Source organism: Lutra lutra, chromosome 18, assembly GCF_902655055.1.
Source record: "Lutra lutra chromosome 18, mLutLut1.2, whole genome shotgun sequence".
Taxonomy (NCBI): domain Eukaryota; kingdom Metazoa; phylum Chordata; class Mammalia; order Carnivora; family Mustelidae; genus Lutra; species Lutra lutra.
Window position 1 is genome coordinate 6877215 of NC_062295.1, and position 25636 is coordinate 6902850.

Below are 25636 nucleotides of genomic sequence, written 5' to 3' on the forward strand. Positions count from 1 at the left end.
CGTTCACAGACAGGTGTGTGTATCTATCAAAATCTACCTAATGCACCCTGAAGATGTGCCTCATTTCACTCTTGGCCAATTTTTCATCAAAAGAATAATCAGCAAACAAAAACTGGGGGGAAAATACGACTAACGACCAATTCCTCAGACAAGGGCTAATATGTTTATCGTTCTTGTTACAGTGTGATAACAGACATCAAAAGGTCTGTCCCAAATATCTTCATCTGTAGACCTACCAGAAGGACCACAATTCCGGTAACAGAAATTCATCAGTTCACCATAGCAAGTCACAAATACAATCAAACTATTGAAATAAAACCAATCTGGAGACAGAGGTCTTCCCCCACCCCACGACCACCACATCCTACACACCACAGTCAGCCACCTTTTTTCTTCTCCGGAGCCCTAGGTATGGCTCTGGAGACCCTCCCCGGCGCAGGCAGCCACCTCGCCCTCTGAGTGCCCAGCCCACACCCCCTGCACCTGCTAATTTTAAGAAACAACATACGGCAGGCAGCTTGGCTGCAGACCCCGCCGGCTCTCCTGACTCGCAGCCCAACCATGGAGGCAAGTTGCATGCTGAGCCCCTGGGATCGAAGAGGTGTCATTAGAAAATGATTCATATCCCTTGGCCTTAATGAGGATTCACACCCGAGGGCTTCCAATTACCCAATCGATGGTGGTGCTGCTGCTGCCAGCCAGCCACCCCTTGCTTTCCCTTCCCTCCTCTAACGATATTTGCAAGAGGGTTGGTCACACTCTTTCTCTCCTCTCCAGGGCCTCCCCAAGCCCAGGGAGGAAATCCAACCAGAAAACTCTCTCAGGAAGTCCGCTGGTCTTGACTGATGTGTCCTCCATGGCTGAGCTGGAAAACCGGAAGCTCCCAGCGGAGCCCATGCCTAGAACGGCCCCAGCTCTGGGAGGTGACATGCGAACTGGGACCAAAGGGTAGGAAGGGGCTGGTCATTCCAAGGTGGAGGAAAGAACAGTATAAGGAGGATGAGAAGGCAGCACATGGCCGAGGCTGGCATGTTTGAGGAGTTCTCTGTGGCCTGTCGAGACAGCAGGTGGAGAGACTCTACGGCTAAGATAGTCCTGAGGGAAGAAAGCACATGGCTTTGGACTCTGGGTCTGGCTGTGGACCCCTGTTACCCACTCCTTTTGTGTATGGCATTTATTAGGTGACAGTGACAAGGTAGCCACCCAGATTTGCAGTAGCAATAGACCCGTATCAGCAATGCGGCTGCCCAGCCTGGGACTCACAGGCGGCATTACCAGCCCTTCCTGAAAGTAAGTGAAATGTCCTGCTAAGAGCATGTAAGTAGTGTGCGCATGCCTGTGCGTGAGCAGGCACGCTCATGCATCCTCCATCCGGGTCCGTAGACTTTGCATGTGTGACCCTCCTGTCTAGGTGATTGACTACTTTCTAGGAATGACACTATAGACCCAGGGGATGGCATAGCCTCTAATAAGTGTGAAGAATTTGAGACCACGATGACCCCCTGGAGGAGAGCTACCTACTACCTCTTCTCACAGCAGAGAGAAGTCAACTTCCTTATTCTTTAAGTAATTTTAAAATGTATCTAATTCTGGGGGCGCCTGGGTGGCTCAGTGGGTTAAGCCTCTGCCTTCGGCTCAGGTCATGGTCTCAGGGTCCTGGGATGGAGCCCCGCATCAGGCTCTCTGCTCGGCGGGGAGCCTGCTTCCCCCCCTCCCCTTCTCTGCCTGCCTCTCTGCCTACTTGTGATCTCTCTGTCAAATAAATACATAAAATCTTTTTTTTTTTAATGTATCTAATTCTGGATTCTGAATCGGGGAGCTCTCGAGATACTACTCAGCAGCTATCTTAACCTCTGTGTATTTCAGCTTCTCCAGCTGCAAGGAAGCACTCCTTCTTCCCCAGGCTCTTAGGAGAACTAAGTGAGCCACTATCAACCAGAGGCCCCACTAACTGAAGGGGGGCTGGATTAGTGTGTCTTCCTGTCCAGCAGGCAGGCTCAAGCCAACCTCTCCACAGGATGCCTCTTCCCCAGCTCCCATCCCCCAGGCTCTGCTCCCTAGCTGCTTCCTCCCAGCTGATGACAAAGACACAGGGCCTGTCATCTCACACAGAACCCCGCATCTCTGCTGCCACCTGTATTCTGGCCGTCTGCAGCAGCCACTGCCACCAGAAGATCGATCTCTCTGTTCTAGCACAGCTGTCCCCCACGGCTCAGAACTCTGTTGATATCTCTTTATCACTGCCTTCTGGAAGCCAAGTGGAGTTCACACAACTTTGAAGGAGTTCTTTGCAAATGGCTCTGTGAGTCCGTCAGCCACCCAGAGTAGTGCAGTAAGAATTAAAATGCATGGAATGCATAGAATCACAATGCATGGGATGGACAGAAACACGGGCTGCTAAGGCAGGAAGTTCCCTGCTGGAACATCTCTTCCAGCCGCTTCCTAGCACAAATGAGGAAACTGAGGTCCAGAGATGAGGAGACCTGCCAAGGTCACAAGAAAGGTAAGCAGGGAAGGAGCAGAAGCAGTTACAATCAGATGTAGCCAACTTTTATATTTTTAGAGCTTTGACAAATGCTGACCATGGACAAGGTCCCTCTAAGACAAGGAGGAGTTTGGCAGATGAGAACCAGCCAAAGGATAGGATGAGCCCTCGCTCTTTTCTGGGGAGTATATCTCCTGTATAAATGAGATCCAAGGTCAACAATTGCTCAGAATTAATCCTTGAGGTCCAGGATTAATTTAATGGATGTTTTTGGGTGCCTTCCATATGCCAGTCTCTGTGCACATACTGGGGATTCAATGCAGAGCAAAACCAAGGATGCCCCAGTCTCACTGGGTCCATGGTTAATGGGAAGGAAGAGAAAAGAACCACATGATGAATTATAAGATAGCAACTATGGAAAATACTCCCAAGGGAACATAGATGGCACAATGAGAACTTACAAAAAGAGGGACGACCTGTGGTTGGAGGCCGGGAATTCATGCCAAAGGAAGAGCTCTTTGAGCTGGGAAGGCACTGCATCCTCTGCTATGCCCACATTTGCCCATTGGCCCACTCAGCCATTCAAAAGCACTGCAGACAAGGCCCCATGCAAGACAGACCAAAATGCCCACCATGATTGTCCCATAGTCTCACCACACTTGACACCTAAATTCTAGCCTTCCAAGTTACCATTCCCAGAATACACTCTTCTATCATCTCATCCTTCAGGGATGGTTATTGTCTGTTCATATCGCTAGCCATGATCAGCTGTTCTTGGATCAGATATGTGTGCTCTACCAGGCCTGATCAGGGCAAAGCCCCTGAGAGAAGTGACTTTCACACTAACATGTAAATGACTGATATGGAGACCATGTGAAGAATGGCCAGAGGAATTGGGTGTGCTTCTCAAGGAGAAGAGATGACTCAGTGATGCTTTGTCAACAATTTCAAATATGTAAGTACTAAGAGAAGACAGTCAGGCTTCTTATGGATGAAAAGTTACAGGGAGATGGATTTCAACCCTGTAGCACCCAGGGCGGCCTAACAATGAAATAAACCTCTTCACAAGGTAGTGAGCTCCTCATCCCTAGTGGCATTAAGGAGAGACTAGATGGCCATTTATTGAGACCGTTTGGTTAGATGGTTTCCATAGACCTTTTGGACTCTTGGAACCTATTCTATAATTATATCCTTAGCATTAAGTTCAGAACTAAAATGTTAATCTTCGGGGAGCCTGGGTGGCTCAGTGGGTTAAGCCGCTGCCTTCGGCTCAGGTCATGATCTCAGGGTCCTGGGATCGAGCCCCGCATCGGGCTCTCTGCTCAGCAGGGAGCCTGCTTCCTCCTCTCTCTCTGACTGCCTCTCTGCCTGCTTGTGGTCTCTCTCTGTCAAATAAATAAATAAAATCTTTAAAAAAAATAAAATAAAATAAAATGTTAATCTTCCTTCCAAAACTTGTCCTTCAACAGATTTTCCCATCTCAGTTAACAAAACTCAAACCTTCTTGCTAAGGACAAAAGCCACGGAATCTTCACTGATGGCTCTTTGTCTTTCATACCCCATATCCAGTATGCTAAGAAATTCTATAGGCTTTACCTTCACATACATCTAGAAGCTATTTCTTGCCCATCTCCTTGCCTATCATACTAGTAGAATCCACGAATACCCACTGTGTTTGTCTAGATTCTCTAGAGAAACATAGGAGATACATGTATCTAGAGAGAGAGAGAAAGAAAATATATATATATATTCATTATAGTAAATATTACTATATATTATATATATATAAATATGTGGATAAAGAAATATAAAAAGAAAAATATAAAGAAATTTACTATAAGGAATTGACTCACGCAATTGTGGAGGCTAAGAAGTTCAAGATCTGCAGTTAGCAAGTTGGAGAGCCAAGAGAGCACTTAAATCTGAGTCCAAAACCTGGAGAAGACCAATGTCCCAGCTCAAAGATAAGCAGAGAGAGAATTCTTTCTTATTCAATTTTTTAATTCTATGCAGGACTTCGACTGATTGAGTAAGGCCCACCTATGTGAGTGTAGATCAAGTAGAGGCCTATTCTACTTGATCTATTAAGCCACATATTAATCTCATCCAGAAACACCCTCAAAGACACATCTAGAATAATGTTTGATGGAATATCTGGCCACCAGTGGCTCAGTCAAGGTGACACAATAATTCAGAGTCACCCTCACCCACCCCTATTTAGTACAACACCACCTATGAGACCCCCCAAACATACATGGACCCAGTCCTCAAGGTGTGTGTGTGTATGTGTGTGTGATATATATATATGTATAGATAGATAGATAGATAGATAGATAGATTTGTGTTAAATTATCATACAGAGTAAGTTTATAATTATAAATAGTTCCACGGGGAGGACTTTGGTCCTATGAGAGGGTAACTTCATTAACTCAGTACTATCAATTGTATTTTCACTCATACAGTTATTGAACTGTAAAATGTTTAATTAGGTTCCACTAGCTCATACAATTCTCCCAGAAACCTGTTGAAGTGGAAGAAACAAGGATTCTGATCTCCATTTTGCAGATGAGGAAACTAGGACTCATCAAGGTAAACTGAGTCACCCAAAGCCACACCACCAGAAAGGAACAGAACTGATAGTTAAGCAACAACTCTTGTAGAAAGACTAAATCAAACGGGGTCCAGGCATAATGATGGGAGAAAGGAACTCAGGACTTAAGTAAATGGGATGGGATAGCCCTTGTTCCAGAAACTCAGACCAGCAGCCGATACAAACGGGGAAGACCAACTTGTTACTTGAAAAGAGTAAACAAGAAAAAAAAAAAAAATAGGTATGCAGCAACATTGAAGATGATCAAGGGTTATCCCACTGCTACAAGGTAAATCAGAGACTACATCTCAATGGTTCTAAAATGCATTAATACAACCAGGCTGCCCTGGGGGTGGGAGAAGGGATTTGGGATTGTCTCTGTGTCTTTTCCAAGAATTTTGGGGGAGTTGCTTCTGTTTGAGTCAGAGATATAAATTCCTGTTGCTCCATGTATCCAAACTATCACTCAAAGTCAGACCCTTGCAAAACAGATGTGAGCCACTGCCCCTAAGATGAAAGGTGAACACCAAATGCCTAGATCCTACATACATGACCTCTTCAATGTCATGAAGCGTGGGCCAGTCATTTCCTTACAGAAATCCCCTTGGCAATTTACACCAATGGATGACCATATGATCAAGAGCATTCCCTTCTGAGATACTGCTCCATGGTATGCAAAATACTTAAACATTCTTGCTCTTCCTTTCTACATTTCCTCTGCCTCATCCCAGAAGGGATTCACCATGAATACATCTAATGTGTAAAATAGAAAATTATGAGCTCTAATTAACAGGTTACAAACTTGTACAATCTGGGATGGAAGAGATGCTATCAATGGTTGGGCCAGGTTAATCAAATCATCCAAAGCCGTAGAACTTTGAGGTTGACTATTTATTGAATGCCCACCAGATCCACAGCACTGTTTTGCTAGACAGATTTCCTTTCCATCCAATGCATACTTACTGGACCATCTATGACATAGGTCAAAGTCAAAGTGGCATTGGTTCCTAATCTTCCCCCTTGCTGTGGTTCTCAGGTCACAGCAGGAAAATAGAGGTGCCATCACTGACCAGCTCCCCAGGGCACTGGAGGCAGACACATCCTAAGCCAAGCTTGAGGTAGAGAGCGTGGATTTCACAAAGATCCCATCACCTTCCTACGCTAACTCAACAAACTTTCCCACCTGCCACTGCACCTACCTACATCTGGAAAGAATTCCATGGTGGGGAAAAGGTAGGGGCTTCACTAAAAAACAAGAAAATGTAGCTAATCCCTACTCCTACTTTCCTGAGATGCCCCTGCCTTGTTCTTTAAACATCCACATAAGACAGGATCATTCTGAACTCCACATCTTATATGGAAAACACAGATACTCTTTGTCCACCTATGGTCTTGCTGTGAAATGGCCGTGACCCGGCCCAAGGCCTCGGGCCTGCCGATGAACAAAAATACTGTAACATGAGTAATAAGGCAGCCAAGATACAAAGGAAAGTCGTGATGTAGATGACCGGCCATTCAAAGCCAACAACCCCTAAGGTAATGCCAACTTTCTCACTACAAGAAATGGGGGACAGAGCTAGGTTTGAGCAATTTACTTTCATTTTAGTTGAAGATGAGCCCATGGCGTGAGTCATAATGTTTTCTGCATCTACAGCTTCTTCACATTACGGTGGACGCTCAGAGAGCTTAAGTAACTCCGCGGAGGGGCACAAGGCAGGGAATGGAGTCCAGCTCGGGTCTGCACGGCTTTACACCATGTTCCTCTCTGTCTGATGCATCAGAGGCCACGGTTCAGGGAGGCTAATGATTCCAGTGTTGCATAGAGCTCGAACACGGTTCCACCTAGTGGAAGCCTAGTGGAAATGGGGCTTTCTCCACCACCCGACGCCAGTGCATTCTCGACTGTTCGAATGGTTAGGTGCTTGGTGTAAACCACAGTCCTTACAGCTGTTTTCAATGCATTTTTGGATTCTTGATCTTGGATCTCTTATTCTACCAGCTCAACCTGTTCTTCTAATTAGTGCCTTTCCAGCAATCTTGAGAAAAAAAACCTCCCAGCTCTGGCTTGACCCTGTGGAGTCCTATCGGCTGGGTCAGGCTCCCTCGCCTCTTCCATTAAGGGGAAATTTGGGCACGGGTCAGCTTTGAATACTTAATTCCCTTCTTCACCTTGGGGTAAACGCTCCGTTTGGCAGTACACACTCAACAAATGAGCTTCTGAGGCTCAGGGAAAAAAAATAAATAACTAAAAGTCTCGCCATTAAACCGGACAGTATGAACCATAATTAAAAACCCCCATTATGCTATTTCAACAGGAACACTCGAGCCGTCATTAAGCTACAACAGAATTCCTTCAGGGAGAAATTATTTCTCATTTGATTTCTGTCAGAATGGCTTTGACTTTGCAGATACATCTACAAAATGGTGTCTCCGGGCTCCGCCTCTGCAGCCAGGCTCAAACAAAGGAGACGTTCACTTCAAACAGATGAAACCTGATTAAAGATTCATTTCAAATTAACTTTCTGTGCTTATTTCTCTTTTGTAATCTTTATTATTACTTTAACGGGAGGGGGATAGAAAGAAAGAAAGCAAACTTCCCCAGATCCTCACATAAATCTTCATAGTAGCCACTCAACGGTATCATTAATTCCCTCAGAATATTCCAGCAACGCAAAATAACAGACACTCATGCAATGGCAATTTATGGGGAAATCAGCCGGCCTATTTGAGGTTGCTTTATTTGAGCCAGAGGAGAAGATCTGCCAGCAAGATGGATGGAGATGAGAAAGACCGCCACATTGGCAGGTCCTGATGTCCCGAGTCCCACCTTCAAGGTCGTGATCGAACAAGGCAGGCAAGATGTGTCTGGCCAAACACCTGCAGGCACCGTGCTCCGGGCCTCGTGGCAGGGGTCTCAGCCCAGGCAGAGCCCGGCTTCGGATCGCTCCTGGTGGGTGGAGGGGGAGGACAGTCCAACACATTTGCAACTTCCTAGAGGATGAGGAGTGACTGGGGGAAGGGGCCCAGGCCCTGGCCAATATAGGGATGCAGGCAAATTTCAGACACAGCAGACACGTGAGATGCCCCGTGAGAGGTCAGGTTAGAGCAGGAAACGGGGGACTTGTGAGAAAGCACTAACAGTAGAAGGAGTCTGCCATCGCAAGGCAGACCCAAGAGCAAGGCCAGAGCAGCCAAAGGAAGGAGAATTCTGGCTATGGGGGAAATGTGTGTCGTCTCCGCATTTCGAGAGGGTGACTTGAAATAATATATCACCAAATGCTATCCTACTTTGAGTCTCCAGCAACTCAGTAGCGGCACACCCCAACCCAACAGAACACAAAAGGAGCCTTTGTGACATTTCCTGGATGCCATCTCAGTCTCTGAGAGTGAGGCATGGCCTGGCACTTCCTACCCACCTACGCTGGGCTCTGGCCCCACCACACCTGGGCCCCAGCCTCTCTGCTGCATCTCAGTAAGCTCTTGCGACCAAAGCCATGGATGGATTCCTGGCCTAGGGAGGCACAGAAGAGACTGGAAACATGTTATCACCAAACCTTGTGACGTCTGGGGCTCGAGCAACCACACTAAGGGACCCTCCTAACTGAGGAGGAGCCTCAGAAGATGGTCTCACTTTTCAAGAATTAGGACTTGGGCCTTTGGCATCAGGATTCAGAAATGGCATTTCCGGGCTCAGCCACCTGGAGAAGTGACAGGGCTCCATCTCCTCTGAAACCAAGATGGCAGAAAACAACACTTGAGAACACGGACCACGCTGTCACACTCTATGTGGGCCGGCACAGCGGGCAAGCAAGTCTGATTTGGGGACACCCGTGGATACCATGAGGATTCCTGAGATTATCTGGAGAGGATCGGTCTGCCCATAGCCAAGACCTCAGATTTTACTTCAACATGATTTCACTCAGGACCCGCAGATAGAGGAAGCCCCAAAATATGCATCTTATTCACTTAATACTCAGAAAAAACTAAGAAAAGGATATTATTCATTTTTTTAATTTAAATTTGTAACTTGTTCCCCTGAACCAGTTCAGGTACAAGTTCAGTTAGGATCCACGATCTGCCCAATGTCATATAGGTAGTAACAGAGGGAATGTTTCCCCTTCTATGTTCTTTCTTGACTTCCATAGTCCTGCGCTGTCTCTTAAAGTATAAAAGAAGGGCCCCAGAACAGAAAAAGCCCATGGAGATCCCTGAATCCAGTTTTCTCAATCATCAATGGACAGAGGTCTCGATAGGTATGCAGATTTCCCCCAATGTCACCCAGCAATGTTTGTAGTCTCAGAAACCAACAGCTGAACACACATAACCTACCCGCCCCCCACCGACCCCTGCCCCTTCCCTGGGCTGGCTCTCTTCCCTTGATCAATACCTCGTTTCTTATCTTTCAAAAAGGAAATAAAAGTAGCTTGATATGGTGGACAACTGGAGTTCATCTGTGACCTCCTCAGTCCCCTCTGTCCCCTGGGGAAGAAGAGAATATAAGAGAAATATATTGAGATCCTGAAAAAGAAAAGGGGTTGGGTCCAGTGTTTGGGAAAATGATGATATCACCAGGTAGGAGGGAGGGAAAAAGGAAAACTAAGTTCTGAGAGAAGATGATGAGTACCATCTGGGGCAGGCTGAGGTTGACAAATGTAAAGACATGAGGTGTTGGTGACTAGTAGGTAGTTGGCGATGTATGTCTAAGGCTTTAGGAAAACACACAGGCTGGAGATATGACCTAGGAGCTATAAAGAGTTGACACCAGGAGAAGGTTGAAATGCAGAGTAAGAAAGAAAATGTGAAGAGGACAGAATGCTGAGAAACACACAGAGGCTGAAGGGGAAAGTATCAGAGAAGGAGACAGGAGGCAAGTGGCCAAGAGGCATGCACAGATCCAAGAGAAGGGGACGTCATGGAAGCCAAAGTCATGGTATTTCAGGGAGGAGATGAAATCGGCAATAGCAGACTCGGCATCATGGTCTAGCATGGCAAATAAACTGGGTATCACAGAGGAGATGATGTCACTGAGAACTGCAGAGGGAATCATGGGGGGGGGGGGCGGGGGAGACGCCTGATTACGGTGGAGAATACGGCGCGCCTTACAGAAGAGATCCCTCATTCACTCAGCTCGGAGGATGTGAGGTGATGACAGATACGATGTGAATTTATCTGCAGGAAGCCAGGGAAGGAAAAGCCTCCTGACCTCAATTTTATCAAAGAATTTGAGTCAGGAAAATTTAGCTGCAGGGGTGGGAAAGGACCCCAGTGTCTCAGCTTCACACAAGGAACTTCCCTGACTCACACCATATACAGTGACAGGGTAGCCCTGCCCAGTGTTCCCAGCATAGACACTTGAGGACTCAGGCTGATGGTGGCAAGTCTCCACCAAGCCCAAAAGGTTGTCTCCAAAGTATGGAAGGAAAAGGATGAGTTCTGCATCCATTTTTATTTTTATTTACTTCAGTTATTTTTTAAGTAGGTTCCACACCCACCGTGGGGCTTGAACTCATGACGCTGACATCAAGAGTCGCACACTCCACGGACCAAGCCAGCCAGGCGCCCCTCTGCAACTGTTTTTAAAGCTGCTGCTCATACCCCACAGGCCAAACGAGCCACACAGGCAAGCCTAGCTTCAGAGTCAGTGGAGACGCGCAAGCCTAGCATTTGTCCACAAAGGGGTGTCAGTGGTTTATTCAGTGAAGTAATTCCAATGAGATGTGGTTCCTACAGCGAGTCCAGGAAATTGAAGGGAAATCCGGATGAGTGAGTCTTTAAAGGAATTAGAAAAGAGAGGTGACCATCTAAAAGCAATGGAAGGAGGGACAGGTGCCTCGGTAGCCCGGCTGGCTTGGACACCCACACTTGGCAGTGGTATCACCTCGCCGGTCACGTGACCTTCAGCAAGCTCCCTCTCCTTTGGAAAGCTGAGTCTTCTCATCTATCAACAGGAACGTGGGATCACACAGCTTATACATTTCCCTACCACAGTCTGGACGCATCATGTGGATAGGGACTCTGACAATATGGAAACACCGCACCCCCACCACCAGTGCCCATCGCGGGTCTAGAAGGGGAGTGCAGTGTCCAAGATGTCTTCAATGGTGCCCTCACGCTATGTCCCCGTTTCGGGCATGGGGCCCTGCTGAATTTAATGAGCAAGGCAGAGCTCTTCCTTTCCCACTTTCACAGATGCACTGTGGGGCCAGAGGTCAATGGATTTGATTTGCTCTTTTCTGTTCCCAACACTAGACCAGCTTTCTGCCTCCAATTCACTGCTGGTGAATGGAGTCATGCCATGGGAGTGGATGGAGGCGGAGGGGAGAGTGGGAGGCAGAGGGAGGAAGAAGGGGGGAAGGCATTAATAGAACAGAGGCAGGCAATGATGAATTAAGGGAGCGGCCATTAATTTTTCATTTTGACAGATTATCGTCCGTCAGGAGGCAGAGGAGATGGCCCCTGTGCCCAGAGAAGAGAGAGACATTTGCTCTTTGTAATGCCGGCTTCTATTTTTTTTTTTTTTTTTTTCTGCACGAATTAGGTAGTGGGCACCCAAAGAATGAAAAATGTATGACAATCTATAATTTACATGCTAGAAGATAAAGAACTATATCTTGTCATTAAATTGGTCCTCGTTTTTCATAATCCCTTGAGTGATAAATCTGATTTTGCAACAGCATATAAACTGGTATTTGGGGGGTTTGGGGCAGAGAGGGTAAGGTGATTATAGGAAAACTTTTCAATACTTCGGCTATAAATAGATTGTCCCAGGCATTGCAATGCCCTGGACCTTGAGATACAATGGTCCTATGAATGTGGCTCTACATTAAGACTGGCATTAATTAAGGGAGGATGGTGACGAGGCATTTTGCAAACCAACACAGGTTCTGTAAAGCTTTTGAGTTTAATGAATGGGAACTTGAAATGCCAGCATGGCCGTGAGACTTGCTTCCATAGAAGGAAAACTGAAAGGGTTGGCTTTGTTGGGTACCATGAAGACACCTTCTCCGGATGCTGATTAAGAACGTGATGCAAATGCACCACTCCCCATAAGCCCTCTACTTCCTCATCTACAAAGTGAGGATAATGGTTGTTCCAAGTGTCAGTTGGGTAATATGTGTGAAACAAAATACTGACCGGGTAGACAATCATTAAAGGGATAGCTGGTGTCACTACAGTATCGGCAGGCAATGTGCTATGTAACAGAGAATCCTTTTTGAGCACCTCCTGTGTTCCTGACCCTGTTTTAAGCCCCTTGTACGCATTAACCCCCACACCTGCCATAAGGGGGGGCCACCGGTATTTCCTCCATTTTGTTCTCGAGGAAACGCAAGTGCAGAGAGAGGAAGTAACTCGCCAGAGCTCGTTGGCAGCTACGAAGTGGCAGAGGAGAGATGACTCATGGAAGGGATTATTCCAGCTATGTCTATCTTGGGCCAGCCACATTCTGGGGGTGGGGATACAGGGGGAAGAAAACAGGGGGAAGGAAACCTGCATTCACAAAGCTGACATTCGAGTCGAGAGGATAAAGACGGTACACAAAATAAATAATAGCATAGGCAGGCTGTAGGAAGGTGAGGCGTGTTTGGGAGGAAAATAACTCAGAGCCGGCTGACAGGGAACGGAGGTGGCGAGTGGGAAGGGCACTGCGGGGCTGGCAGTTGTCATTGACAACAGGTGAGAACACCACATCCATTTCCAGGACAGGAACTCTGTCCCTAGCGGGGAGAGGCCATGGGTTTGGGAATCAGAACTATGCTCTGATTCCCACCTCTACCTTGTATTCTCAAAACTGGAGGCAATTTGCTTAATCCTCTCAGCCTCAGTTTCCCCGGGCTGCACAAAGGAAACATCACCTGTGGCAGGACCTGGGAGAGAATGCGGGTTGCTGGAGAGGAGGGTGGGGCCTCACAGCTTTTTAGTGCCTTCTCTGTACTATTCCTCATCATGAGAAGGCAATAGTAGTAACACCTACCACTTAGGTTTGCCACGTGGAGCAAAAGAGATAGTCCATAGGAAAGCAAACCAAAAAAAGACTTACAGGTGGCCCCAATGGCCTACCTGAGCTTGGCATCCATTAATTTCTATGGCCAAATATCATGCATGGTATGACCTTGAGCAAGACCCTTCTCTCATCTGTCAAACCGCAGAGCTGGACCAGATGACCTTAACATGATTAGGTAAGCACCACAGAGCCACAGAAGCAAAGCACTGAATGTCGCCTGACTCATGGTAGCAACAGGGACAACCAGTTTTGGAGAGTTTTCTGCACTGGGCACTGTGCCGGTCCCTCTACCAGCACTGCCTTCCCTAGACCTCCTCACACCCCTAAGAGGGAGACAATGAGTATATCCCCACCTTACAGATCTGCAAACAGGGCTGCGGAGTTTAGGAAACTTGCCCCATAGTCACCCACTCACCAAGTGGCAAAATTGGGCCTGGGGACTGAGTCTTCTGCAGAATGATTTTCTTGTCCGAGTTGTGTGGCATGATAATAAAGACAGTACTCAGGACATAGTAGGTGCTCACTAAAGGTTTGTTGACTAGGCCATCCTTTCTTTCATGACCCAGGGCAACTAAATAGAGGGTTGGATCAAGCATCTCCAAGGGGCTCAGTGTTCTCTCAAAAACCCCTTGCTTCAGAAGCCCTCATATTCTATCATCTGACCTAAAACATTCCAGTTGCTAATGCAGGGGTCCTGTTAATGTCTGGACGGAGGGCCCTCTGTTTCTTAACTTATGCAAATCTGTCTTAATGATCAACCACAATGGGTTGGTGAGTGGAGAGCACTGAATTCACCGCCTCCCTCCCTCCCTCCTGGGTACAGAGAGAAGGCAGGAGGCGCCTCTAGAAGCCTCTGCAGAGCTTCTAAAGATCGGGGCCAGATGGTACGTGCCATAATTTTTTTAGGACTCAGCCATAGCTGTCAAGCACATACAGCTAGTTGCTGGTTTTTAACCTGCTGGGATTGATAAAGAATGACTATCCCGGTTTCAGGAATCACCTGGTCAGGGTCATTGAAAACTGAAGTTCCAGAAGACAGTGACATGCCCCAGGCGACCTTTCCCACATAACAGCCCTCACTCCACAGGCCAGGGAACCACTGTGAGGATCCCTCCAGCTGCTGGGAATGTCTGTGCTACTCGTGCATTCTGGAACTGGGGAATAACCAAAGGATGGGTTTGGGGACCCACTGGATACACTGTGAGACAGGCCTGAGCTAAAAGGCCCACCTGACCTCCAAGGCCCTTCCCTGACTGGGGGGGCCCACAGCGATGTTTGGTTCTCCTAGAATCAACGTCATTACAGAGCCGATATCCAGTCATTCCCAAAAGTTCTGATTGTTTCCTTTTCCCCCATGAACAATGACCCTGGCAAAAGGCTCTAGGTCCCTTGAGGAAGGCTGGAAGAAAGAATGACCCTGTAGATTTTTCAGTACAGGGTCCCCCCTTGAAAGGGTCCAGCCTGCCTTCACTTGAGCAGCTCCCGGTCTATAAACCGGCTCAAGCCTGGGACTTGGTTGAGGGACCGTGACTCTGTTTTATGCATAGAGTTAGATTTTTGTCCACTTGACCCAGAACTTTTCTGCTGATACAGATCAAATAAGAATTTCATAAGCTTCCTCTTTAGTTTACTTCTGGGAACACTGTGATGAATTTGAGGGCACCGGAAGTCTGTGTCAGTCCGACTACTCTGATGGCTGCTTTGATGCCATTATCCACGACATCACCAGGCCCACTTGGCCTCTGGTGGCTGAGGGCTGCCATTTGGCCCCAACCACCCCAACATCTGGTTACCCCCATTGCATTTAGGTTCTCCACTGGAGAAGCTATGGTTCCCTCCATTGGGCCCAGCCTAATGAAAAGAGCAATCCCAAAACCCTCCAAGGATGCTAGGGCTCCTCCACAAGTTCATTTCTCAAAATACTGATAAAGGGTGTTTCTTCTGGGCCTTCCCAAGGTGGGTGAGCAGGTCTTAATTGACAGCTCAACTCTAACGTCCCAATCTCCTGTGCATCTCTCAGCCAACCAACCAACCACACTGTTAGTGCCCTTTCTAACTCTCTAAGCTCCAACATTAAATGCAGACCATGGCCCCATATCAAGAAATTCAGCCTGATCCATCTTTATCTTCCACCATCGTCCCTTAATATCCACTCCCACACATATATAAAGATGTCAGCTTATACAAATGAGAAAACCCAAGCAATTCTTTCAGAGGGTGACAAATCTCGCCATGGGTCACCATCTGGGTCTCATCTTTAGGGGCCTGTTGGGTTAGGAGTCTACTTACAGGGTCCAGAAGCAGAGGGGTGGTGGAGGGGGTCCTGAGGAGAATCGGCATGGTCTTGCCTGGCATGGGGAGGGGAAGTCATGGAAGCCATGACCATGTCTTCATGGTAGAGTTAATCCCCTCAGCTTGGAGGCGGGAAGGCTGAAACCACTGTAGGGAGAGAGGCTCTGTCACTGGGGGTGGGGAGACCATTGCACTGAAGGAGACTCAACAGAATTCAGGGGCTTGGTGTCCCCAGCTTCACCAGGGCCTTTCCGGGTGACCCCTCCCAACTCAGAGGATCCCATTCTTTCCCAACCAATGCTCTCACTTTAACAGTAGGTACCATTGGGAATTCAACCAACTTTGTGACTCAGCCAATTACAGGAAGAGGCCCTGCATTTGATTTTCAGGAATCAGCTGCCAAGAGAGAAGGCTCTCCCCCAGGACACACCCAGGAGCTCCCAGATCTGAGCTGGGAAATGGAACTCCCTGAGCTCATCCTTTACTCTCGCCACGTTGTCCAACAAGGTTAGGAGCTACCCACTGACGTCATTATAGTTCTTGGTTTTCCAAAAATGTTCAATAGTATCATACACAATTACTTAGTTCCTTATGTCTTCTGAGGTGCTACTTAGCAGTGTCAGATATGTGGTGTCTCTCCGTGAACAGGTCACATCATGGATGGTCGGTGTTCTCTCTGCTGCTGGAAACAGTCATTAGCATCTTTGAACTGAATCAGATCGGAGAGCCAATTCTAGAAACTTCAGAACCAATTTGGGAAACTCATCCTTAGGATTCTGTCCCTCTAGACCTACTCTGGGTACCAGAATCCATATTAGTTAGGGTCCTTCAGAGCAAGAGACCCAGTGGGATATATGTATAGATATGTAAGAGAAAACTTGAACTTGGCCCACACGGTTTGGAGCCCGAGATATATATCACTGTAGGCTAGCTGGAGAAGCAGGAAAGGCAGTGGTATGATTCAGTCCAAGTCCTAAGGCCTGAAAACTAGAGGAGCCAATGGTTCAACTCCCATGTCAGGGCCAAAGGCCTGAGAACCAGAGGAGATGGGAGGGTAGATGTGGGAGCTCCTCTAGCATAGATCCCAGAGTCCGAAGACCCAAGAACCGAGAGCATAGGAAGAGATGGACTTTCCACTCAAGAAGAGAGAAGAGAATTCACCCTAGGCCTTTGTGTTCTATTTGGGCCTTCAATAACTTGTGTGATGCCCACCCACATCCGGGAGGGAGATCTTTTTTTACTCATTCTACTGAATCAAATGCAATTCTCTTCCAAAAACACCCCCATGGATACGCCAGAAACAATGTTTGACCAGCTATTTGGGCATCCCTGAGCCCCGTCAAGTTGACACATAAAATTAACCGTCACAGCCAGCAATGAGCCTTATCTCCTCCCTGCACCGTTCCTGACATTGCAACACACATTCCCTTCCAAGAGTCAGAGGCATAGTGCAGGCTGGGGGACTGAAGTACTTTCCAGGGAAGCCGGAAGAGCAGCTGATCAATTCCTGTGGGGCATCCGGGGATTCTGCTCAGCTCACCTGCCAAAGGAGAGGCGCCTGGGGCAAGGTCAGAAGGAGAATTTTCCTTCCTTCCCTGGTCTCAGCTAGTGCTGTGTCTTCACGTGTCCCCCACACAACACTGATCACTCCCAAATGTGTGTATCCAGCCAGAATCTCCCTTGACCTACAGACTTGCCCAGCCAACTCCAATCTGATGCTGTTCTTTGGATGTCTTTGAGCTATCCCAAGTTCAACATGGCCAAAACCAAACTTTGCTTTACCTCTTTAAACACACACACACACACACACACACACACACACACACACATATCATTTCTAATTTCCAAGGAGGGAATTTATCATTGGATTATTCTATAAATCGGTGCTTTTCCTGGCTGCCTGCCATCCCCCGTCCTGGCCACCCAGAAGGGACGTGTGTGGTGCCTGGAGGTTGGGAGTATCACTAAGCCTTCTAGGAGACTCCTGGGGAAAGTGGGCATCCAGAGGCTTCCTTACCCACCCATCCCTGGATTTCCTGCCCACCTCCGGCTTTCAGGGAGAGGGAGAGATAAAAGGGCTCGCTGTACAATCTGCCCTCGGGTCTCAGCCCTCAGAGGTAATCAGCCCTGAGCATTCTCTGAAGTAAAAAGAACCAATTTCTGTTGCAACAGTGAGAGGTTTTACCTAAAAGGGCCAATTAAACCGTGAGAGATTATTTGCAGAAAGACTTCGGAAGAGGGCTTTTGTAGGGTTCCCTTTCTGTTGTTGTGTTTTCTTCTTTGGGGATTTTTTTAAGGCTTCATTAATCACCGGAATTTAACTCTAATGTAAATAAAATAAATATCAAAGAGCTTTGCTGGAAATTACTGATGGCCTCTGTTTGGGAGAACAGGTTAGAGGATTTCTCTCTAACGCTCGAGCTGTTAAGATATCTGCCTCCTTCTGGAAGCCTTTTCCTACAAGCTCGGAGTCAATCTCAGGAAAAGACTCTTAAGTGCTCTTTTAGGTCAACAGAGCCCCCTTGGATCAATCATTGTCGCCTGAGGATGCAGACATCTGATTGGCCAGTCACTTACACACCATTGTAGTATTTGCTCCTGGAGGAAGAGATCTCTGTATCAATCTGTTTTTAACAGCTACTAGCTCCCACCCCTCTGCTGCGGGATTCCCTTGGTGATGAGGATGACGACACTGACAATTTTTGCCATTCATTGCGCCTGGACCAAACACTGCGCGAGCACTTTGTATGCATGACCTCATTTAGATCTCCCAAGGATCCTCTGAGGCGGATGACATTTACGGTGACAAAAACAAGGCTTCGAGAAGTAAAGAGACTTACTCAAAGTCCCACCACCAGCAAGGAAAGCAGTGCGAAAGTCACTGCTTTAATACTTGACTGAGTGACCTATTGCTATATAGCAAATTACCCCCAAAATTTAGCAGCTTGAGACAACAAACATTTATTGGCTCACAATTTTTGCAGGCCAGGACCCAGGCATGGCTTCCTGGCTGGACATACACATTTGCGAGTGATCTGTTTTGGAGGGGGGAGAGGTACACATGAACCCATGGCACTGGCTGAGACCAGGGAAGAAAAGAAGATTCTGCTCTTCCTGACCCTGCCCCAGGCACCCTCTCCTTTGGCAGGTGAGCTGAACAGAATCCCAGGATGCCCCACAAGGACTGAGCAGCTGCTTTTCTGGCTTCCCTGGAAAGTGTTCCAGTCAGTCCCCCAGCCTGCATTATCCTCCACACATCAGCTATGGGCCCGCACACCTCCACACATCAGCTATGGGCCCCTATGCCTTCAAGGTCTCTTGGAGTCTGTCATCAAGCTGTGAGGCAGAGCTGCAGTCTGTTCTGAAGGTTCAACCCTTGAAACCCATGGAACTGAGATTGGAGGACGCCTCCCCCTCCAATCTCAGTTCCATGAAAGCTGTTGGCCCGAGAGCATCAGACCCTCACTGACTATTGGCCAGACACCTTCCCCAGCTCCTTGCCTACCAGGATCTCTCTAGAAGGCAGCTCTCAACATGGCAGTTGGATTAACCAGGGCAAAGAAGCTAGAGAAAAAGAGTGCCCAAGATGGACTTACCATCTCTTCGTGACCTTGTCTCCAAAGTGAACCCCAGAGCTTTTCCCTTATTCTGTTGGTTAGAAATAAGAACCAGATCGACCATACTCAGGGGGAGGGGCTTACACAAGGAGGTGGGGATCACTGGGTTAATCTTGGAGGCTGCCTACCATGGTACTGTCCTTTGGGATAAGCAGACTGCTTCCATACACAAGTCCTTCACCACCATGCAGCAGCCTGCCCTAGCCCTCCACATCCATTTACAGGATCTGGTTTGCCCCAGTCCTCCCATGATCACTTGATACATTCATTTCCAAGTCTAGCCACGCTCTTCCTTGGCTGCAAGTTTTCTCTGTGCCTCTCTCCCCTACTCCTGAAACATCTGAACCTGAGAAGCATCGCAACCCGTAATTGCCTGGGAGCACAACCCTTTCCTTGTGCAAATAAGAGCACAGAGGCACAGAGAAGGGAAGGGGCCTTCCTGAGATCCCACAGGAAGCCAGAGGCAAGGCTGGAACTTTGAGCCCCTTGTGCTCCCAATATGCTGCACATCCCAGCACACCAGGATCCTTGCTGGGAAATCAATCCAAAGCAGGCACTTGAACTCTGGGGAGACTGCCAACATTTCATCAACATACAGATGAGGGAAACATTTAGGCAGCCCTTCTTCCCTTCTCCCCATCCCTTTCTTCACAGGGGGCTGACTTCATTCCCTCCTGGGAGCAGGGAAGGGCTTACTTGTTAACTGAGCAGTGAACAAGCCTTTTTGTGTGAAAATCTAAGGCGCTCTCACACTGTGTCTGATGTGGTTTCTAGGTACACAATGCCCTCTAGTCCTGAATCAGGGTAGTTCCAAGAGGAAAGATTTTGAAAACAATAGGGAACCATGAAATATACAAAATCCGGCACCAATAATTATTTACATGAAGCCGCTTAAGTTGGGACTCCTGAGGGTCCGGGAACTCCCCAAATCCCAGGCAAATTATCACAAGATGTAAAATTTTCTAAGGAAAACGTCTACAGCTTCTTCAGAATGTGAGAAGAGGGGTCGTAGCTATGTCACTAAAAAGATCGGGACCCACTGATTTGGACTTTCAGAATATCTGGCCTACATTCACTGGCTTAAAAGAAATGTCCAAAACAGAAATCAGAGCATGGGCTTTTTTGGGGATTACTCCCAAGCACTCTGAGGGCTTGATGTCCTATGTCTTCCCTGGCCAGCACAGCTTGCAAAGCCCATCATTCTTTTCCACAGATGGTGGTTGGGGAGCTGGTGTATGAGGGTTTTATTTCATTCAATAGATGTTTGCTACATGCCTGTCCCATCCCGAGTATCTACAATACAGACATGAACTTGCTCCATGTTGCCATTCAATATCCACCTCCCATTCTCTAGATAACACCATTCCAGTTTCCTACTGAAAACCACCCACTTTCCTCTCCCTCAGCCACAGTCTCTGGGGCCAATCTGTATCTCCCTGAGCACCGGGATGGAGGTGTGATCTAATCCCCACCATTCCCTAGCGCCCATCAGCTCTCACCCTTGAAGATGCCCTCAGGAAAGAGCCATCCAGAGCTAAAACGTGGAGCGGAGCTAGACCTTTGAGAGTGAGGGCCATACTATCACTCACCACTGACATTGAACCCGAAAGAATGGAGATCAGTCCCCAGTGAAGATTGAGAAATGAGAGTCAACGTGTGGATTGAGAACTCAGCCTGAGGTGGGGCCAAGTCTCTAGACTTTCTCTTTCTCTGTTGAGTGCAAAACTGGTTTGTAACACTTACAACAGAAAAAAATCTTAACAGATACTCTGCCCTTGAGGATCTCATAGTCCAACAAGGTAATTTGTTTATAATGCAAAATACTAAAGAAGTGCCATAAGTAAATAAACACATACTCCATCTATCTATCTGTCTGTCTATCTGTCTATATATCTAGACATACCAAGTTCAGAAGCAGGTGGAGGGAATATTATACCCTTTTCAAAGTTTACAGTCCCGTGGTTTTTATTAGAGTCACAGAATTGTGCAATCATCCTCACTATCTAGTTCCAGAACATTCTGCATCACTCCAAAAAAGAAAGAGTCACTATCCATTCCCTCCTTCTTCCAACCCTTGACAACCACTATTCTGCTCTCTGTCTCTGGGGGTCCATTAGGGACTTTTCTTACAAATGGAACCATCCCACATGTGGCCTTCTGTGTCTGGCTTCTCTCATGCTTTCAAGGCTTCTCCACATTGTGGCAGGTGTTAGGGCTTCCTTCCTTTTTATGACTGAATAACACTCCATCCCATGCATAGACCACGTTTTCTTTATCCATTCACCAGTTAATGAACATGTGGGATTTTTCCACCTTTTGGCTATTATGAATAATGCTGCTGTGGACATTCATGTACAAGTGTTTGTGTGGACACGTTTCTGTTCTCTGGGACACATACTTAGGAGTGCAACTGATGGGTCATAATGACTCCAGGCTTCACCTTCCAAGGAATGGCCAGACCGGCCTCCAAAGCAGCTGCAACATTCACATGTCTCATTCAACACTCACTGCGTGCGAGAGTTCCAAGTCCTCAAGGTCTTGCCAACACTTGCCATGGTATCTTGCTGAGTTATAGCCATCCTAGTGAGTGTGAAGCGGTGTCCCATTGGTTTTGATTTGCTTTTCCCCAATGACTGGTACATGTCCTTTCAGTGACTGAATCATGGTATGTACACACGATCCCTCCAGCCTGATCGTGGGAAATTAACCCCATTTGAAGTGACCTCTCGTTATGAATTTCTTGTAGGGCCCTCTGAAGCCACAAACCAGCACATCAGCCACAGCTACCCAGCTGAATGTGCCTTTTCCTCCTTTTCTTCTTCAGATCATACTTGTCCACACCCACTGCCAACCAACCCATGTGGAAAGACTTCACTGCAGCCACTACAAATGTCCAGGCTAAGACTCTCCTCTCCAGCAGCCCCCAGGACTTGCAATCCTGCTGGGTTCAGGGGGCAGGGGGACAGAGCTGCAGAGAATCACATTTCTCCAGTTCTGGGGCCAAACCCAGCTCTGCAGAGACTGCAAATGCTCTAAAGAAAGGTTTCTTAAGCTTCTGATCATCTCCTCTGTAATGTCAGGTAGATTCCAGAGCCAGGTAAGGAATAGAAGCCACACAGCTGATCATAGTTCAATTCCCTCACGGACCTCTTTCCAAAATTCCTCCTCCTTCTATTTCAGTGTTTCTCAACATTACTGACAGTTGGAGCCAGATAGCTCTGCCTTCGGGAAGATGTCCTGTGCACTGTGAGATAGTTAGCTGTGTCCCCCAGATGCCAAGAGCACACACCCCCAGTTATGGCAACCATCGTCAAATGTCCCCTAGGGAGAAAAACTGCCCGGGGTTGAGAACCATGGTACTAGGTTGGGGCAGACAGAATTCTAAGATGGCTCCCAAGGTTCCAGGCACCTGCTGTAGAGACTCCATATCATCTCCTCATCTTTAAATGTGAGTAGGACCTATAAATGATAGGATGTTATCTTACACCTCCCAGGCTGCTATAACAAATTACCATAAACTGGGCAGCTTGAACAACAAACATCTGTTTCTCATAGTTCTGGAGGCTGGAGAGTCCAAGATCAAGGTGCTGGCAGATCCGGTGTCTGGCAAGCGGCTCTTCCTGGTTTGCAGAGAGCTCTTTCTCCGTTGTGCCTTCTCATGGTGGAAAGACTGAGAATTCTCTGGCCTTTTCTTATAAGGGCATTAATCTAATTCATAAGGGCTCCACTCTCAAGACCTCATCATCCCTCAAAGCCTCCACCTCCAAATACCAACACACTGGGATTAGGGTTTCAACATACAGATGGGGAGAGAGATATAAACATTCAGTTCACTCAGCCCATTAGGTTATGTTGTATAATAAAGGTGAAGAGATTTTGTAAATACTATTAAGGTCACTAATCAGTTAACTCTGAGATACTAAAAAGGGAGATTTCCCTGGGTGGGCATGGCCTAATCAGGTGACACCTCTCTCTCTCTCTCTCTCTCTCTCTCTCTCTCTCTCTCTCTCCTTTTTTTTTTTTTTTTAAGTATCTAGAGTAGGAGACAAGTAACAACAGCTGACACTCTCCTGCTGGCTTTGAGGTAGCAAACAACCATGCTGGAAACTGCCTATGGAATGAGACAGTCTCTAAGAGACGAGGGCCTCGGTCCTATAGCCACCAGGAACTGAGTTCAGTCAACAAACCTGAATGAACTTGGAAGAAAATTCTGAGATCTGGAAAGGAACAAAGCCCAGCTGAAACCTTATGAGACTTTGAGCAGAGAACCTGGCTCAGCCAGCCATACTTCTGACTTACAGAAACTATGAGATAATAAATGTCGAACATAAGCCATCAAGTGCATGGTTCTTTGTTACGCAGCAATGGGAAACTAGTGCATAGTTCCAAAATAAATATTCCCATGACTGTCAGTAGACAGAAAGAGTTGAGAGCAGTGATTTCTCAACCCTAGTTGATTCTTCTAAAAAGCGGTTATTAGGGGCGCCTGGGTGGCTCAGTGGGTTAAAGCCTCTGCCTTCAGCTCAGGTCATGATCTCAGGGTCCTGGGATCGAGCCCCGCATTGGGCTCTCTGCTCTGCGGACAGCCTGCTTCCTTTCTCTCTCTGCTTGCCTCTCTGCTTACTTGTGATCTCTGTCTGTCAAATAAATAAATAAATAAAATCTTTAAAAAGCGGTTATTAAAGAAAAAGCACAACTTGGCCTCCTTTGCCAGATATTCTGACTTAATTCTGAGGGAAACAGAGCTCTGGCTTGGACGCTTTTTTAGACTCCCTTGTGTGAGTCACATGTGTACCTAAAGTAGTGGTTTGGAGAAAAGAGGCAGGATTCAGAGTATTCACAACCAGCAAGGATATAGTGTCTGGCTCCTACTCCACTCAAGAAGGAAAACAGCATTATACAGGCCATGAAGAGTTGAAAGCACACGTAATAATAATAATAATAATAATAACAACAACAACAATAGTAATAAGCTAATGTGTATTTAGGGAGAATTTGGACCATCCTCAGCTTCTACGGGGGTAGAAATTAGATCAGCCTGAGATCCTCAGGGATGTCCTAGTTGCTGGGTATGACAACCACTTCTTGGATCTGAAACTCCCATGGCATTTTACAACATCACTGTTTCCTTCCGCCAAAAGCCCTCAGTACCTCGGCTTTCTGGACCCTGCCCCCACTCTGGTCCCTGCCCTCCCACTGTCTCTGGTGCTCACTCCCCTCTTTCTCACCAGGCTTCTCTTCCCTTCCTACAAATCTCCATCCTTGACCTCCTTCTTTTGACCCTCGACATGCCTCTCTATCCAACCCACCCTAATGTGCTTACAACCTCAGCTCATGGACCATCCAGAAACTGTCCTCTCTTCTGCATCCCCATGCCCCGCCCCCTGAATGACCAACACGTCTCACCTGGATGACCGGGATCCCCCTCACCACCACCTGCTTGCCCTCTTGCTATTTCCTCCATCCTCTCCCCCGCGACCACAACAATCTTTCCAAACCATGTCTTTTCGTGTTCAAACTTTCCTGTGGTGTCCAATAATCTTAGACTGATGATCAAAATCTTATCATGCCTCAGGAAGTTTACATTTTCCAAAACCTCCACCACCTCCTGCAGCCAGCTCCCTCCAAGTAAAGTTGTAACGGAAAGAGGAGGGCTGAGAGGAGTGGAGGGGAGCCGGAGGTGGCCTGGGGAAGGCAACCATGCAGCATCACCCGTGAGTGATGCTGGGTCAGGGTTCACTAACAGCACTAGTCAATTCTGTGTATTTGCAGCACTGTCCCTAGGCCAGGCCCCCTTCTAAGGATTAGGCTTCTGGGGGCTTGCCGTGGACAACAGGCAGCTCTCAGCCCCACATCCAAGCTTTAGACAATGACACTTTTGCCGAGAGAACATTTTTATACCATAAAGACAGCCAGGAGAATGATCTCCAAGGCTCTGTAGGACCTGAGTCTTACAAATGTCTCTGGTGTCCCCTCCAACTGTGCCCCACCTCACTCAGACTCCAGCTCCTGGCAACCATTACGTTTTTTGGTAGTTTTTTCATCTTCTTGTGTGTTTCGGCATACCAGGTTTCTTCCTTCCACAACACAGAGCTCCCTCTTCCCGTAAAATTCTTCCCCACCTTTCTCAGGTTTTATTGATATTTCTATATTTGGCTCCTATGCAGCTCAGACATCACATTCTCCATGAAGTTCCCCAGGCATGGCCAACCACATGTCACTGGGCCAGTGCCTGCTTTCCTTTGTGGGACTCACTACAGCTGTCAGGTTACATGAATCCCTGTGATTTTCGGATTAATATCTTTTCTACCACTGGACTGTAAGTACCATGAAGCCACACAGAAAGTGAATCTTTAGTTTATCATTATATCCCCAGCAACCAGCATAGAGACTAGCTCCCTGTAGACACTCAATCAGGTCTGTTTTTGAAGAAATGAAGGAGGGGCGCCCAGGTGGCTGAGTCGGTTAAGTGTCCTTCTCTTGGTTTCAGCTCAGGTCATGATCTCAGGGTCCTGAGATTGAACCCCACATCAGCTTGAGATTCTCTCCCTCTCCCTCTGCACCCCAGCCTGCTTGCATGTGCCCTCTCCTTCTCTCTCTAAAATAAATTAATAAAATGTTAAAAAAAAAAAAAAAAAGAATGCTCAGCA